Source organism: Coturnix japonica, chromosome 29 (genome assembly GCF_054131305.1).
Source record: "Coturnix japonica strain WE chromosome 29, WE-NBRP24, whole genome shotgun sequence".
Lineage (NCBI taxonomy): Eukaryota > Metazoa > Chordata > Aves > Galliformes > Phasianidae > Coturnix > Coturnix japonica.
Window position 1 is genome coordinate 5,772,839 of NC_140691.1, and position 17,860 is coordinate 5,790,698.

Sequence of the window (17,860 nt, forward strand, 5' to 3'; positions counted from 1 at the left end):
ATATAAACCAACAGCAAATTCTTTTTTCCTGTACTTGGGAACTTGGGATCTATTTTCATCCCAATGGAGAAGTCCAGCATTGGCAAAATACATAAATCTGCCACAGAAAATACAGGAGTATTTTGTAGAAAAGGTTTAAGAGTTAAAAATGATCCCACATTCTTAAAGCAGAGTAAGGAAAGCATTCTTAAACAAAAGTTGAAGTTGAGCAGATGATAGAAATGAAGAGGAAAATGATGTATCCAAGGTAATCGTTACTTCAAAAAGAAAAAATCCTTTACTGCAGTGAACCAGAGCTGGGAAGATTTAGTGAGTTCTATCCACATCAAAACAGGAAACCTTGCCAATTACAACTTCATCATCTAGAACACAACAGAACCTCCTGTGAGCTAATAAAACAAGGATAACTTATTTAACATGTCATAAATATTTTAATTTCACTGTATGTTAGATTGGTACGACAATTTATGCTATTTGAAAAAGCCACAAGGTTAGGGGGAAACCCCTTACAATAGTGGAAATAGCGCTCCCTCCTTTGGGTACTTCACACAGTATGGAAAAGGTTCCCCAAGCTCAGGATGAGGAGGCACAAGGGGACAGCAGGGTGCCATTCAGACAGAGAAAAATGTGGTGAGGAGGAGAGAAACAGAACTTTACAGGGAGCAAGACACAGTTTGCTATGTGTTAGAAAGCCACCAACTGAAACCAAGTCTGAAAGCAAGGACCTGCCACTAAGGACAGCAGAAGAAAATACTTTTATTTATGACTTATTTTACTCCGAGTCTTTGGTTCAAAAAATAAAGCATTCTAATTTTAGTTCTAATAGAACCTGTCATTTGAAAAACATAAAAGGCTTTTAACTTTCTTTAGGGAGTTCTCTAAGGAGAAGGTCTATTTAAATCCACTTAAAAGATCCAGCTGACTCAGGATCTCATTTGAGATCATATTATTCACAGCCAAAAAAAAAAAAAATAATAAAAAGAATAATGTAGAATGAGAAAACCAATCATCCTGTCACCATTTATTGCAACACTGAGGACACACAGTATAGGAACAGATTATTTCACAGGCAAGCAGGATCGTTTTCAATCTGCTGTATAGACTGAATATTCAAATACTAAATATTCTTAATATCCTGGTGAAGGAAACACAGTGAGGAACTTTCTTTGCTGTTCCCAACAAAACCAAGCAAAATGGTTATCTGCAAATCACAACTTTGGTTTCAGAAACATGAAGGAAAAACTGCATTTACCTTCTGGAGATTATCCACTACCTATTTCATTCTTAGTTAAAATAAGAAAGGAAAGGATCCCATTTAGTACAGATGAGGAAACTTTTCTTTTTCCTTCTTAAATTAGTTGGATGGAAAACGCAGAGCAAGAGCAAAGGTTCACTGTTAATGCAGCGCAGGGCAAAGTACTGCAGCAGGGCCTCCAACGCGAAACTCTTCCCTTAGGAAAAGCATTACTCTTTTCTTCTCATCCTTCTGGATATGAACACCTCTGTCACCATTATACACATTTCCAATAGTTCAAACACCAGCATAAAGCATCTGTCATCTCTGAAGTTCAAGATTGATTTTTCCCAGTCATAGAAATATTAATAACCTTAATCTTCAAATGGGGTGGGGGAGAACAAAAAAAGAAAAGCATCTACTCTTAAAAAACAACAAGTCATCCATGCCAGGAATATAAATTCAATATAAATTCTTGGAGTTCGGGACGAGGAGGGGAAAGAGTCCAGAAATAATCTTAGAAAGTAAAATGAGTCATAACAAACACAAAGACCACCTCCCACCTCTCCTCCTCTCCCCATTTAAAATAATTATCTAATGATTTTGTAATACTGCAGTTTATGATTTATAGCTCAGACCATTTAAAAAAAGAAAGGGATCCCAGCAAGGCTTTGCTCTATACTTCACTGAATCTATAAATGAGTATAAAATAACTTTTTTTATAAGCTTGCCTTCTGTTTTCAACCTGGACTCTATTTATACCTTCTTAAATGTTTGGCACAGTCACAGCGATCACTTCAGCGATCAAAAAAGACAACTATAAATGTAACCCAAACTACAACACCATACGGATTGTATCTCAAACAGCCCATTTACAGAATTAACAGCTGCAACACACTTCATGTGCATGGCTGCAACAATAAAGCTGAAATAAGAAAACATTGCCAAAGCAAAGAAAAAGTTTGAAGCACGTATCTTAAGCTAACATTAAACAAACATGAGATATTTTCAACCAATAAACTTTTCTTATACAGATGTGTGTGTGTGTGTGTATGTATACACACATTTATATATAAAAAGGATTGCAGTAACTTATTTTAAAATGTAGGTCAGAATAAAAAGAACTTCTGCTTTTTATCTTTGAATTAAGCAAGTACAAAAAAAAACCCTTTCAACAAAACAGAATAGCTACAGGAAATCCCCTGAAACAATAATTTCTAACCATTTTCTCCGCATTTCATAAATAATGAATACTCCAAAAGAACTGGTACCACATTTTTTCATGCACTCCTTATGCAACTAGGCTAAAAGATTCTCTGAAAGTGACAAGAGTTAAGTGGACTGCACTGTGGTTTTTAAGGCAAAACTCAACTATTCTGACACCTTGCAGTCATTTCTCCCTCCCAGCTGCATTTTTAAGCCTTCTAGAAAAAAAACCTCATTTGCAATTAAGTGAAACTTGGTTTACAAAATAGAGAAATATTATTTGTTTAATGTCACATAAGAATTTATATTCTCAAAAGTAGCACTATTTTTTGTTACGGATTTTTACCCGTATCACTTATTCATACTCTGTCAAGGTAATTTGATATGCTTCTATAAATAATTATGAGTGAGTTAATTGTCAGAAAAGGACTGGAAAAGAGAAACAGTCTCACCCACACTAAATCCCCAAGTATGAGAAATAATTTGCCTGAAAATGTGCACTTCTTTCTATTCTTCATGGAAACTTCAGGTGCCTGGGGAGACAAGGCCACAATGGGCTGCAGTGAAGCTGTCAGCTCAGTCCTTGGCAGCGGCCATAGAGCCCCATGCTCCCAGCAGCAGGAAGCCTCCACCTGCTGAAGCACACTCACAATCCTATTTTCTCTCTCTCACTAAGATTCAGCCACATGTAAAGTAAAAATCAGCTCCTACCATTATTATGTATACACAGGTGCTCAAAAAAAAAACCCCAAAAAACATAGAGACAAACCCCCAAACAGACATCCCAGAGTTCCTTGAGGAACTCACTCTTATTTACAACCATTATTTGCTGCACCTCTCACATCACTTACATTGGGAAAACAGATTCTCAGCTGTGAAATAATCTTACTAAAGCATTAGTAAGGTTTAGGGAAGTGTATGCAGTTTCATAAGGTAAAATCTACATTTCTAGTTGCTAAAGTAACTGGAAAAATTATCATTGCTCTCCGAATGCAATTGGATTTATTTATTCATTCTTACAATACTGCCATTAGAAAAGACTTGCACAATATTTATTTCAGTTTTCATAGTTACAAGTAACTGAGGAATAGCTTTTGCTTTCTGCATATGTATATATATTCGAAGATGAATGAAAGAAAACTCACCATAAATGAAACACATAGGTGGCATAGCATGTTTATATAGGAATAAATTGCTTTAAGTCTTCCCATCAAGGCAACAGCCACACAAGCTGCCTTTATTCCTGCCATTTGCAGAACTAGTTAGAAGACTTTTTCCACACTTAGTGTAGCTTACAGTGTCCTCTTTAGTAGTCAGATAATTAAGTATTAATTGTGAAAGTGGGAAATGATTTAGCAGGTGTATAAAACAAAGGGAGAAATAATGAAGGAGACCAATCATGCATGAGAATCTAATTAACTGATATTCAAATGCCCATGCAGTTTATGTTTGAGTTTCCCAAAAGTTCCTACATGAAGACCCCATTAGTTCATGCATGAGTGTTCAATCGCAGCCCAATTCACACATGAGTGTCCAACAGATTTCTGCATGGATGCCAAACTAGTTCATGCACGGTCACACAGTAACAGAAAAACATGCTATTCATTCATGCAGCAGCACCCAGTTCTGTCGTGAACAATACCCAGTTATCTCCTGTGTGAGCACTCAGCCAGTTAACACATGTTGACCACACACTGCAGGTCACAAAATGGCTCAGGCTGGAAAAGGACCTTAAAGATCATCTCCTTCCAACCTCCCACCATGGGCTGGTGGTCACCCAAGTTCACTGCATTCCCAATAGCATGAATTTGACATTTCTTTGCACAATCCTTACTTCTATACTTCTTACTTTTTACATCATGGAAAATGTAATTTCAGCTGTTAGAGAAGAAGTCAGAATCTCAGTTGTGCATTAAATGCATGCACACATGTGTATGAACATACATTTGCTTACACGCCTCCAGTCATTTCAGGCAAAACATAGGCACAATAGATTATGCAAGTAACTCAGTCAAGATAGGGTAAATTATTCCAAATTGTAATTCACCACAGCTTAAGAGGTCTTTTGTGCTTCCTTTATAAAGTCAAACAATGAAAAATTGCAGAGCAGTAACAGTGCAGTGCTTCAAAAACACAATTATGCCACATGCAGTGACAGTAAGTGTGCCACAGCCCGACACTTCAGTCATGATGGACTCTGCAATATGGCATCAGATACTTAACCACTGCTTGCCCGCACACTTCCTATTTAGAGATCCCTCTAGTGTACTAATTAGTCCAGAATGTAGCTGCCAAAATTAAATGACATAAAAGACTAATGCATCATAAATAACCCACCTGAGTAAAATAAGAAAACATCTGTTAGAGTGCTTCAAACATTCGTTTACTTACTGAGAAAAATAGTCTCAAATAAAAAAAGGAAAAAGCAAAATGGGAAAAAGAAAAAACAAAAAAAAGGGTCATGGACTAAGCATCCATTTCTGTCTCTTTTACAGAACTAGATGGAATTCATCTGCTAGACAGCTTCCTTTCTCCATGCAACAGGTTCACATACAGGTTTATTTGCATGCTGTAATGGCAGCTGAATCTGGTCATTTGGTGAAAGACACTGGGTAAAAAGGAAGGTCTTGTTTGTTATAGAGTCATCTATAGACTCATCTCCCTCCCACACACACATAAATTAGTTTCCAAGCCCCTCACGGTCATCTGTACATACAAAGCTATTGAAGTTTCTACAGCAATATCTGTAAAAAAAACCAGAAGATGGCTGTGCTGAGTAAAAGACCAATGCTACACTGATGCTTATACATCCTGTGTAACTGAAGAATACACACCTCCTCTCCTATAGCTTCTCCCCAGGGCAAAGTGAGACCCTGGAGTTTCCACATAACAATAAGTAATGAGAGGAAGGTGTAAAGTCACAAAAGGTAAAGCATCCATCTGTATGGTGACACACAGCGTGCTTCTGAGTCACTATAATATTCTAACACTAGGTTGCTTGAAAACGAACTGTAAACAGCACCTCTTATCTCAAGTGCTTTGTAGCATTTCTACGTATTATAGAATTGAGATGGCTGCTTCTTAAAGGTGGCTGAAATGCTTCCTGCTTTTAAGTCCACGTCAGGAAGAACATTCCATTATGTGCAAAATAATAAAATACAAATATAAGAGACTTTCTAAACATGTTAAACCAACTAAATAAAGCTTTGCAGATGTCATATTAAATTCCTTTAACATAGTTTCTTTCCTGAAACACTCATTCAAACACTGGTCTGGTGTGAACTAAGTTGCTTCTATGGAAAGAATACCCAGTATTGAAGAATTTGGAGCAATTTATTTCTCAGGCATCGTGGAGAGATGCACGTTGCAGACAAAACAGTCCTGACTTGGTTTAGGAGCAATCAGCACCAAGTTCTAATCACTGATTTGGGTATTGAGTATCTGGGTACCTCTTAGTTTAACATACAGCATATCCCAAGATTTATAAACCAAACCAGAACAGAGTGGCCTGAGGGATAAATCCAAAGCTGTACATATAAATCAGGAACTGAAAGTGCATAAACATAAATTAAATGTGTAAATATAAAAGAATATGCCAAGCCATTTCAGACGAGCTTAATTTATAAATACTTCTCCCTCTCAGTTCATCAACAAGCCTATAAAACGCACTGAGCACCTCTGACTATAGTTTGAACACATCTTAATCTGCAAATTCTGTAATCCACACAAATGACAATTGTGTCTCCAAACAGTACCATTAGGAAAACAAAGCAGCACCTCTCTGTTTTACTGGGTTCAGTGTGAGAAACAGCGACAGGAAAGCAAGGAATAAAAAAGCAACTAACCAATTCCCCACCACAAGCCCTGATACAGAACTTCCAACATATACTAATGTAAAGTTGAACAATATCAGGTCCTACAAAAAGGACAACAATTGTCAAATTAAGCATCGATTTTTTTGTGATCTGCTAAGGAAGAAAAATAAAGTTCCCACAGTAAATTCATTTTCTAATAGTTTATGTTATGCATGCTGGTCATGCAACTTAGTCTGCTTGACTTGGATTTATTTCTTTGACAAGGCTTATAATCTCTTTTTAAACACTGTTATCTTTTAACTATTACTATTATTTTTTAATCAATACTGGCTTTTGGGAGCACTGAGGATAAGCAGTGCAGATATTCTCCCATTTTCTCACCCTCCTTTATGATGCTAACTAACAGAAGTAGGAAAATACTTTGATTTATTTCCCAAAAATGCTTTTGATTCAAAACAGTCTGATGTATTCCAGTTACAGCAATGCAACACATACCTGGCAATCTAATGGCATTTTTCAATTTAATAACAGAAACACGACAATTAGTGAAATAATTGTGAAGTTCTTAAGGATTTAAGGATCAATTTACTGGGAGGAAATAATTCCAGTTTCTCTGATACAGCTTTTAAAATCATCGTATTCATGTAAAATGCATCCATTTACACCACCAGTTTGGAAGCAATGGGATTTCTGACAAATGCTGTGTTCTATCGAGTTCTGATTACTAATGGTGCCTATTTCACACAGAGAGGTGCACATCACCTTCTCAGAAATTAAAAAATAAAAGGGAGACGGAGGAAATTTGGCACGAGGAGAAAAATGCAGGGGTTAATAGCATTCTTCCACCTGAAAACCACGTTAATACCAAGCAATAGCTGTTTACAAAACTATCATGACACAGCTGGAACTCCTTGGCTTACAAAGTTAAACAGAACAGTCCCAAAAGAAATAAAGGGATGAATTTCCAACAAAGATATGCCTGCAGTGAATGAGTCGAAGAGAAATTCAAAACCTACAAGGAAAAATGCTTGAACAAAAGAGGCAGCTCCTTTGTGGCTCAGACTAGAGGCAGGCTCTGACAAAGGTGCTAAGCAAGTTATGTGCTGAAGCCAATGAGATTTTTCACATCTAAATATAGGCTGGTACAAATTACGTGAGTCACTGTCGTAACCATGATACAGTGTCCCAAATGGGTCCCAGGAAACTCAGGACCACAGCGTGTTCTTGTTTAACCAGCAAGGCAGCATGAGAAATATACCTGTGTTACAGAGTCCCAGCAAGAAAGCACTAATGACTGGCACTGAGAAGAAAAGGAAGTACTGAGATTTGTACTACCTCATCCCAGCTAAAGAAGATGACAGCACTTGCTGCACTTCTAAGAGTTTAGAGAACTTTGGTCAACTCATGAAGGACAAGCCAAAGTCATCACAGTTTTTGAGATCATTATCTGCAGAACACCTCTGAAATTTGCACTTAAGGCTACTGGAGACTTTTCATGGAATCACAGAATCATCTGGGTTGGAAAAGCCTCTATCATCCATCTCAATAATTACTCTAAAACAAAATGCTATGGACCAGGGCTTCCCCTATAATGTTTTCTCTGTTTTGTTTTGGTTTTTTTACTCCTCATAACATACTCGCACAACACACAACAATGTGAAAAAGCAAACAACACCACCACCAAAAAACTCCATAAGAGACCCCAATATCCAGTCTAAGAAGGGCATTTGCCTTCACAGAGAAAGCAGTGACTTCATATTTGGAGAAATGGAAGTTTTCTTAAGAAACTGAATACTCCGTTCATAAAGAAACAGAGGCTAGATACATTCTTCTCAATGATAAAAATAAATATAAAAATACTGCCTACAATAAAAGTCATAAAGTTCTTAATTTTATTAATAATGGAAAGTTTTAGAAAGATCTACTAAGTCAAGTCTATATATAAACTGAAGAAATTTGCCAAGTCTTTTGATATGCTAACAGCCAGATTTCCTCTGCCAGATGGGGGTATCCAGAGAGACTCAGTCCCTACTGTTATTGTTTATACAGCAAATTATCGTTCTGTTGTCTTAGGGAATATGGAAGTGGGAGTTCAAGTTAAAGACTAATCTAGATGAAACTCCTCACAAAATTAACAACTCTCATTAGTTTGTGTTCAAATTCAACATGGAATCAGAGTAACTACTCTTAGAATTCAACTCCACGTTTCACAGCAGTACTTAAAGGGTGCATTTTGACTAATGGAAAGATACGAGCTGTCTGGCTTAAGGTTTGTTTAACTTTTTAAAGATATTCCATCTGTTAAGCAAATTTAATGAATTTACCAGCCTGTGTTTTCTATAAAGAAAGCTATAAGTGTGGCAGTTTGCAGGCAAAATAAAACAGTGCAGGATCACAAGATCATTAATAGTCATCAACTATACTTCATCTTAGGATTCCTGTTCAAAACAATGGAAAATAAATCTGCATTGTGGTATTTATCTGAATAAGAAACTTAAGAAAATGTTTTACTTCCTTTTTAATTAAATTACATGACACAAGATTACCCAAGAAAACCAGTCAGCCTCAGAGCCGCAGTTAGCACAATATCTACCCAGTTTAATGCATGCCAGAACTATTCTGCCTACCTCAATTAAATAATGCTGAAAACTTCTCTACAGTTAGGGTATATCTGCACACACTAACTTATCCACAAAGCCTGAGGTGGTTATCTGAGCCAAGCCAGAACAAAAGACCATCCATTCAAAATGGCTGCTGGAGCCTGGCTGCCATTACACTGTGCTATCTGATGGCATCCCTAGTACTAATTTTACACTAAGAACCTGCAGAACGCAGGACCTGAACTGTCAGAGAAGCAACTATCTCTGACAAACAGATAATATAAACAGGCTCTACATTTTGCTTCTCCAATAGTGCCCTGGTCAAGTTACTGCTTTCCCATAAAGCCTCACACAGCAGTGCTGCAATGTAGCTGACAACATTATAATGAAAATGAAACATACTTCTCAAAATTACAGCAACTGTATTCAGTAAAACGTGACTTTCTCGATAATGAAATTATCAGCAACTTAGGAACCTGCTTCAAAAACTCTCCTCTATTTGAAAAATTATTCCTTATAAAATTCAGTACTGAGGAAACCAACAACTCAATGCTGTTTAGTCAAATAACTGAAAACTTGGCAGCACTAAACAGCTGAGTACGTTGTGGTTTTAATTTATGTCCCTTTCATAGGGGATATTAAAAAGGCAGGCTGGTACAATTTGAAAAACCACTTAGAATTGTCCTATAGACAAACACAGAAGGAGCAGTATAAGATTCAAGATGGATCCAGGGAGTTCAATATGCCATATAGAGTCATATAGAGGAATGTATGTGACATTAATTTTTATTTTAAGGCTTTATGGCAACTTAAAGCCAAATTAAAAACTAGCTTTTATCCTGTCAGTGCTTGAAACAAACAAACAAAAACAGAATCATGTCTGGGTAGCTTAAATAGCTGCAGCAAACCCTCATTTCACACCAATGAGTTCTCACAGATGAATACAAGAAATAATGTAAAGGATCAGAGTGACGTACAAGCACATTTCAGCGCAAGATCAAACATCTAATAGTGAGAGACACTTCAACTGACAAACCATTCAGCAGCCATAAGCACAGTAAACTTAAATATAGAAAAGACTATTTTTCTCTCTCCTCCCTGCAGGTCACTTCCCAAGGAACGCCTCCTCTTTATTTACATGGAAACTACAGCAGATCCATAGACCACAATAACTACTGATAGAGCAAATTCTCAGCCACAGACCACTAATTTTCAGCACAGTCACCACTATTACTTATGCACTGTCACTGGCAGTGAAAAAGAACCTGCATGCCCTGCTTGTATAAATCTGCATGGTCAGAAAGGTTCCAAACTTACTCCCATACATCTGTCTCTGATGCCATGGGCCAACATCAGAACACAGAAGGCATTACATTCAGAGCAGCTCTCACATATTTAAGCATTTTAAATGAAGATATACCAAATATTTTAAAATCTCCCTAATTCACAGTTTCTTGTAACCTGGTTTGTAGTTTAAGATAAACTCAACTACTTGTATGTGTGTTGGGGTACAGCTGGGGGCAGCAGTGTATTTGATGTCAGTTACAAAGCAAAATTAACCTCAAGGATTAAGTCTGAGTTCATTTCCAGGTCATGCCTTCATAGCATAACGTCCCTGCACTACAGAGTAGAATCCACTTATAATAACATTTTAAGGACTTGTTCACAATCGCTTAGGTCAGAAAACACCATTAAATAATCCAGTTTGATCTCTCATATACAAAAGCCAAGCAAATAAGCTTACTTTTTATACTTCTCATTTACTGTACTGTCAAATCTTCTCCAGCCAGGCTCTGCCTCCAGATTATACAAGGACAAACAGCACAAAGATTTATGCTACGTTCTGTTACTGAGTGACCACAACGCTTGCTCAACAGTTCAAGGCTGCAGATAAAACCAAGTGGTCTGGTATTCTCTTTTCAACTAACGGAGCACTGGAACTGCAGTATTATCCAGCAACAAACAATGTGGAATGTGAAGAGAAATGCTTCACTATCCTACTAGAGATGAGGCATTCTAACATTCTTAAACTAACAACACACAGCAAAGCTGCAGCTGCTTTTGTTTTGCTTTTCTTTTCCCCCCAGTTTTCAGAAGCCATCACTAAACTAATGGCCTTGTTTTGTTTTGTTTTGTTCCTTACCTTAACTGAACTACTTGGTAAAAGACAGAGCAGTCATTAGTAGGCCCCAACGGTACTAGAAATTCACAACATCCATATTTAATAAGATGTTATAGCAGAAATAAAGTATGCATTCTGTACTTCTATAGGAAAGCAATATTCATTATTCTACAGATTATTCCTTAATAAATATTTCAGAAACTTGAAGTGGGAAAAAAAAATTAGAATAGCACATACTGTGTTCTTGATAGTTTAAAAGCCTTCTCATTTTCCAACCTATGATGAATCCTTATCTCATTTTCATTTTTGATGCACTGTAGTGCCATTGTGGGTTTGAAATCCATCTTTTGGTCAGTTTGAAGGAATGAAGATATTTGATGTTTTCTTAGTGCACACAAGCAAGTTAGAAGTCATCTTCCATTAGCATGAACAGAGAGCTAATACATTTTTGTTATTGTTGCTCCAGATACTTCAGATATGTTCACATAAATATGGCAATTTACTGACTGGTAGCAGGCTCACAAATCCTCCTTTTGAAAGCAAAGAAAACTGAACACTGCACTGTCGCTGATCTCACTTGCCCATGGTAATGCCAAAAGCAAAGAGCTATTTGAGAAATAACAGCAACAACAACAAAAACGTCTCCGAGTATTTCTTCAGTTGATTTGTGTAACTGTGCAAGCGTCCTTAAATTAACTGTAAGAGATGGTGGGTCTAGTTAATGCTGCTGCTCTTTACTCAGCCATAATTATAAGTTAAGGTACAGACAAGCTGCCCGTGTGAGCATGTTATGTGGCTGCGGCACAGCCCATGGACTGGGTGGGAATGTGTTCTCATTGTATGGGATTAATTCAGACAGAAGCATCTAAGACTCTTTGCCAAGAAAGTTATCATCAACCATATGAACAGCAAGCAAAGGAATAACAAGACTGTAGAGAAATAAGGGAGTCAATGTGAACTTCTCAAACTTCTCTATGTAAGAAGCACACATGGGTCAGCTGCTGCTGTGTGCAACAAGGAACACGCGCTGTAATGGGCAGAGGCCAGAATTTTCTGATATTGATTACAGAAGGGTGTTTAGAAACTCGTAGGTGTTTATTAATGTTCTGTAAGTGACTAGTTTATCTGCTGTGTTATTAATATTGATCTTGAATGTATAGGTCACTGACTGTCAGTTAATTATGTTTACTTAAATCAATAAGCAGCTTTCATCCCATTTGATTTAAAACAGAAACTGATGTGCACACAAATGTGTGTGTGTGTGTGTTCATAGATGTACACATTCTGGAGAGGGTTTATGTGAACATCTTTCAAGTGTTGGTGAAATAGGCAAATCAGAACAGAAAGCCTTAGTAGTCACAGATATTTTCCAAACTTTGTTTCAATAAGCTCTCTCCCCTTCATTGTTACTTACTGCCATTGCACTTACTGCCATTCACTGCCATCCCTGAGCCTGCACACTCAGACAGTGATCAATACACAGAAATCAGACTAAAAGCAGAACAGAGCACAAATACCAGACCTGCTATTATCATTTAAGTAATAAATAAATAAAGATCTATCTTAAAGCAGTCAGAAATTTGACTTTAAACCCTTTCTAAATTATTTTATACTTCCATAAATAGCTACAAATGAAGCTAGAAGCAGATTGTACATCTCCAAAAATCATATGATTTTAAGAAAGAAAACACATTAAAACTGATCTCTGGGAAAAAAAAATAGTCATCTTCCTAGGATCAAAAATGCTGAAGTGGCTTATATTCAAGCAGGAAAAGGAGCATCCTCAGCCTCCAAGGCGCATCAAGCTGAGGTGCATTTTATCAGCATGGAACGTGTTTTAGAATATGAACTATTCCAGAACATTACAGAAGAAAACAAATCCAAACCCTGACACGCTTGTACAACACACCATTTTCATTTGAGATGACAAAAGTGTTCTGAAATCACCACGCTGTCTCCCTTAACAGGTGAGAGGAGACAGGGCTGAGAGCCAGGACTGAGGCAGAGGACAGAAAGTGAAAATACTAAATATATGCTCTCATTTTAATGAGCTGTTAATTCATAACTCCTAGCCAGGGCTTTTTATTAGAGACTGTAAATCTCAGACAGACAAGGAGTCATGAGATGTTGAAGTTGCCTTGTAAATTAGTCACTGGTAATTAAACCATTTAGTTTTTGAATGGACAGAATTGTGAGGGCTTTCTATAATGAAATAATTATTGAACATTACTGAACCAAATAATTAAAATTTGCAGTTAAAATACTCCTATAACAATACACCATTTCTTTTTCTTTCTTTTTAAAATTATTGAGCTTGTTATTGTTACATGGAGGTAAAAATATGACTGTCAGAACTGACAAAGCTCATTGTTTTAATTTATATAAATGTGTAGCTCATGACTCAAGAACAATTCCTTCTCACCACACAATCCACCCATAGCCATACATCTCAGAGATTCTAAACATATAACCAGACAAGGGGATATGTCATAAAACATCAGGTGTTTGGTTTCAAATTAAATTTTGAACAAGTGCTGTAATCAAGGATGATAAGGAAAATGATAAACACAGGGCCTTGGGTACCAGAACAGTTTTCAGTTATTTTACTTTGAGTTTCTATAATGATGAGACTGGAATAGGTTTAGCTCCTTTTGAAGATGCTATCTCCCTCTTTCTCTCTCAAAAAAAAAGGAATATGATTTGCCTATGAAGGAGTTCCATGCTGAAAAACACATGCAGGAAACTCACAACTGAAAATAGCAGCAATTTCTTAACATGAGCATTGGTTTCATTTACATTGTAGTTCCCTACTTGTTGCCACGCTATGGGAAAATGTTGGATTTGAACAATGCACAGATTACTTTCCAAGAAAATTAAATATCTAAATGGAAAACCCCCCAAAATAATGTTGAGGTATATAAATGCTTATAAGCCTCTAAGATAGTAGTAGGGGCCTGTCCTCTTCAATATCTTCTAAGATAGAATGATGCAAAAGATTCTTACTCTATGAAAAAGCTCCATTAAGTTCACTGCTTAAAAACATAAATTGCATACAAAACCCTATACAAGCTTTTTATTTTTATATCTTTCATCTACTGAACCATCACAAGCGTGTCCACTTCTAATCCACGTACTGCTTGAGTAATTTCACACCAATTCCTCATAATATTACAATTTTGCCCCTCTCCTGCCCCAAAACACAGTGAAATTCCATAAGATAACTACTCTGAATAAAAACTGAACAACAATAATAGCAGAGGGCTATAATGAACATTCTTTGATTATACAAGATATTAGATTATGCAATTACTATTAATAAAAAAAAAAAAGAAAAAAAAGGTCATTTAACAAATATGCATTTTAAAGAACTTGTGCAGCTTTCCCAAGCTAGCAATTACAGCCCCTCTAGAAGTACAATGCAATTAACCTAAGCTGTAAAGTTGAGAGGAGGTAGTTGGACCTGTTCTCACCCCTCTCTGAACTTGGTAACAATCAGGAAAAAATAGGGGTTGGTGTCAGCTACGTGTATATTCATAAAACTTCATGAGTTTAATTTCAGCATTTCACATTTTTGATCAAGGCCTCCATTTTCCACAGACTCTATTAACTTTCTCCAACAAGCATTTAGAAATTTACTGAAAGGAAGCTCATCGATCATAAATCCTAGGAGGTGCAGTGATGAATAAGCAGTAGCCCTTCTAAGCCAGATCAGTATACGTGCTCTCGTAACTTCTTTTCACACATTCACCTTAACATTCTATATTTGAGACTCCTAGCATGAGCAATCAAGACAACAAGATGAAATATTCTTTTTACTCTTGTTTTCTCTTCCTGTCCTGCTGAGGAGAGGAATGAGAGAGCAGCTGGGTAGGGAATGGCCTCCACCCATGGTCGCTCCCCCACAGTCCGCAAGTTAAGAACCCAATACGTGCATCTTAAAATTATATGCTGTTAGACCTACTCAATTGTCTGATGTGCCAATATGGACTTTCCATGCAATAGAAGAGTCATAAAGCTAACAACAGGAGAAGAAACACGTACATCCTAACTCGAAGCACTACGCAAATTGTTATGTAGAATAAAACACCAAGTTCAGTATCTTCAACAAGCATATGAACTGATCTTCTTATCCCCAAAGCACTTTCTTTTTACTCAAAGAAACAAACAACAAGATAGCACTGGAAGAATTAAACATGATAAATTTGCTCTAACACTCCTGGGAAAAAAAGCACGACGACAACCTCTGAGATTGTGTGCTCAAACCCACTTGTTCACTGTAAAAGCATAATGAAAGCAGCTATCCTAACACAAAACACTAACTCTCACCCTGTGAAATCAGGAACAAAAATAATCCTCCCCACTAATATTTGAAGATAACTTTTTGAGTACATAATAATACAGTAGTAAATTCCTGTCATAGAAGTGTGGCAAGGATTTCCCCATCTGTTAGCACGAGATAAGCTCTGATTTGATGTGATAAGAGGTTTTCTCATGTTGATAAAACAGAGGTTAGTGTTGTGCTCACAGCTTGAAACACCATTTCTAAATGTGAATTACCAGGAATATTATTTGACTGTTTTCAAAGCCTCTGTGCCAGAAGTCGATATTTATATACAGAATGACTATAATAAGCAAATATGGAATTACTACAATAAATAAATTATTTCCATGGGTCAGAAAAACAGTTCTCAAGTAGATGAAGCAAAGTGTGATTCTAGTCAGGGAAGTAAAAATGTTTTCGTTATTTTGTTTGCTAATTTACCAGAAATGCTTTAATGATGCCTTATGGTGCATAAATAAATAAATGAATAAAGTGTAACAGCGTTTTACTCAACAGAGTGTAAGCATTTGAGGTGAACCTGATTTCATACCTGCATATTGTTAATGCCACATAGGATCTTAATCCAAGAACTCAAGAATGGGATGGAATAGCAGATCAGAGTTCACTGACATCTTCACACATTCCTGTCTTAACTTAATTTGTTCCCCTCCCTCTTCCACCCCCCCCCCCCCCCCCACACACACACACTCCAACTCCAGTAAGATAAAGAATGAATTTAAACAACATTTAAGTTAGATTTTTTTTTTTTTTGTCACCACCTAAAAGTGCCCTCAACATCTAAGAATGCTCAAGTGATGATTGGTCCCTGTAATGGAAAACTATATTCCAAAACCTGCATTTCAGAAACACTTCAAATAATATAACTAATCTTCTCTTAAGAATTAGAAGAGCTGAGAAAAGAAAGAAGACACAGGCTCATCGGCATACTGTCCTTAAAGTATTAATCTTACTCAAACATTATCAAGATACAGTTCAAAACAACAAACACACCAACATACAAAAGGTTTGTAGGAGAACCTCTGACACCTCTGATCCCTAGCCACAATGCAATTAGATGAATGAAGCTGAATGAAGCTGTTCTTGCGACAAAGGTGACTTTTAACCCTACCACAGCCCAGAAATGCAAGCCTAGCATTTACTTTATTTCTCTTCAAATAACAGCTCTGTCAATAGCTCAGGCAGCCAGCTCTGATAAGACAGAGCAGGGAACTGTCCAGTGTGATTTTGTCATTGTTTGGATAAGCTCAGAAGACTGCAGTCTCTTAACAGAATCAATAGGCAGCTAATGAGCACTTGAAGGCCTGAAGGGCTTCAGCCAGGTAAAGAAGCCAACTGAGTAGAGTACTTTTGTTAGTAAAAACCTGACACAGTCTTAAGTTTTATTTATCTCACTGGGATATAAATACAGAGTTAAAGCTGTATGATTTTCTGAATAACAATGCTTAAATATAATTCTAAATTCTGAACTACAAGCTGCTTACTCTGCTTAGCTTAGAAGACGTTTAAAGTAGGGAAGCTTATCTAAAATTGCAAAATCCTGCTGGCCACCTCCAAATATTACAGAAAACTGATGGAAGTAAAAGAATCCTCTTACTAAATGTGCATTTAAAATTATTCATATCCCATAAAATTATTTCACACCAGATTTTATCACAACTTGGTTCAACTCTAAGAAATGGTTCTGTAAAAATGGTATCCTGGGGTATCATTTATTTTCCCTCAAATATTTCCTTATCAAACACTCTTTGTTTACGACTTAAAAGTTGCTCGCTCCAAATTCCAGCTCAATCGCAACCTGGGATTTGAAAGTCAAATTGGATTCTTCTCCTATTTCTCTCCATCACTGATTGTAATAAAGATTTTTTTTCTAAGCTGGATTCGATCCCTGGTGTAACCTCGTTCCTCCAGCTAAACTCTCCGAATAACTATTCAAAAGTTTATTTCCTTTAATAGCCTTTCTCTCACGCAATTAACTAAATCACAGAAAGAATGTGTAAACCAGATAAAAATATACCAGTATGAATAATTAAGGATTGAACTAAGCTTTAAAGAAAAATGATGGATTAGATAATCTTTAGATTAGAAAAGTTTAGCTCTTTCCAAACAGAATTATAATGCCCTTCTGCAATATCTGTTCTATAAGTATAGATTTCGGGAACATATAAGACCAGCAAAAAGAAGCCAGATTATTTCAGCTATTTCAACTTCGAACAATAGCTGCACATTAAATTAATATATCGTAAAGCTGATAAACTACCCTGAAAGCACAGCCTTAGAATCTGGGGATGGAGTCAGTTTTAGGCTTGTTTAATAGACTGAAGAGAAACAGTAGAAAAGCTGAAGAGAAAAGATGAGGGAGGAACACTGCAAGGCTTAGATAAACCAAACAGGATTAAGGCCTACAGAAAAAAATAAATAAATGTGTAAGAAAGTTTCCTGGCTTAAGCATTAGGACAGAAAGTCATTTAGAGAACAAAGAAATGGCTTCATTCTGTTTCTCATGAAAAAGACTGTTTCATAAAAGGGAGAACAAAAAATCCC

General features: G+C 36.7%; 1 long non-coding RNA gene across 5 annotated transcripts in view; it reads right to left on the minus strand.

The window, feature by feature from the left end:
* LOC146755892 (uncharacterized) overlaps positions 1-17,860 on the minus strand; it is a 152,941-nt gene that overhangs the window by 43,507 nt on the left and 91,574 nt on the right. The gene's annotated exons all lie outside the window — the stretch shown is intronic.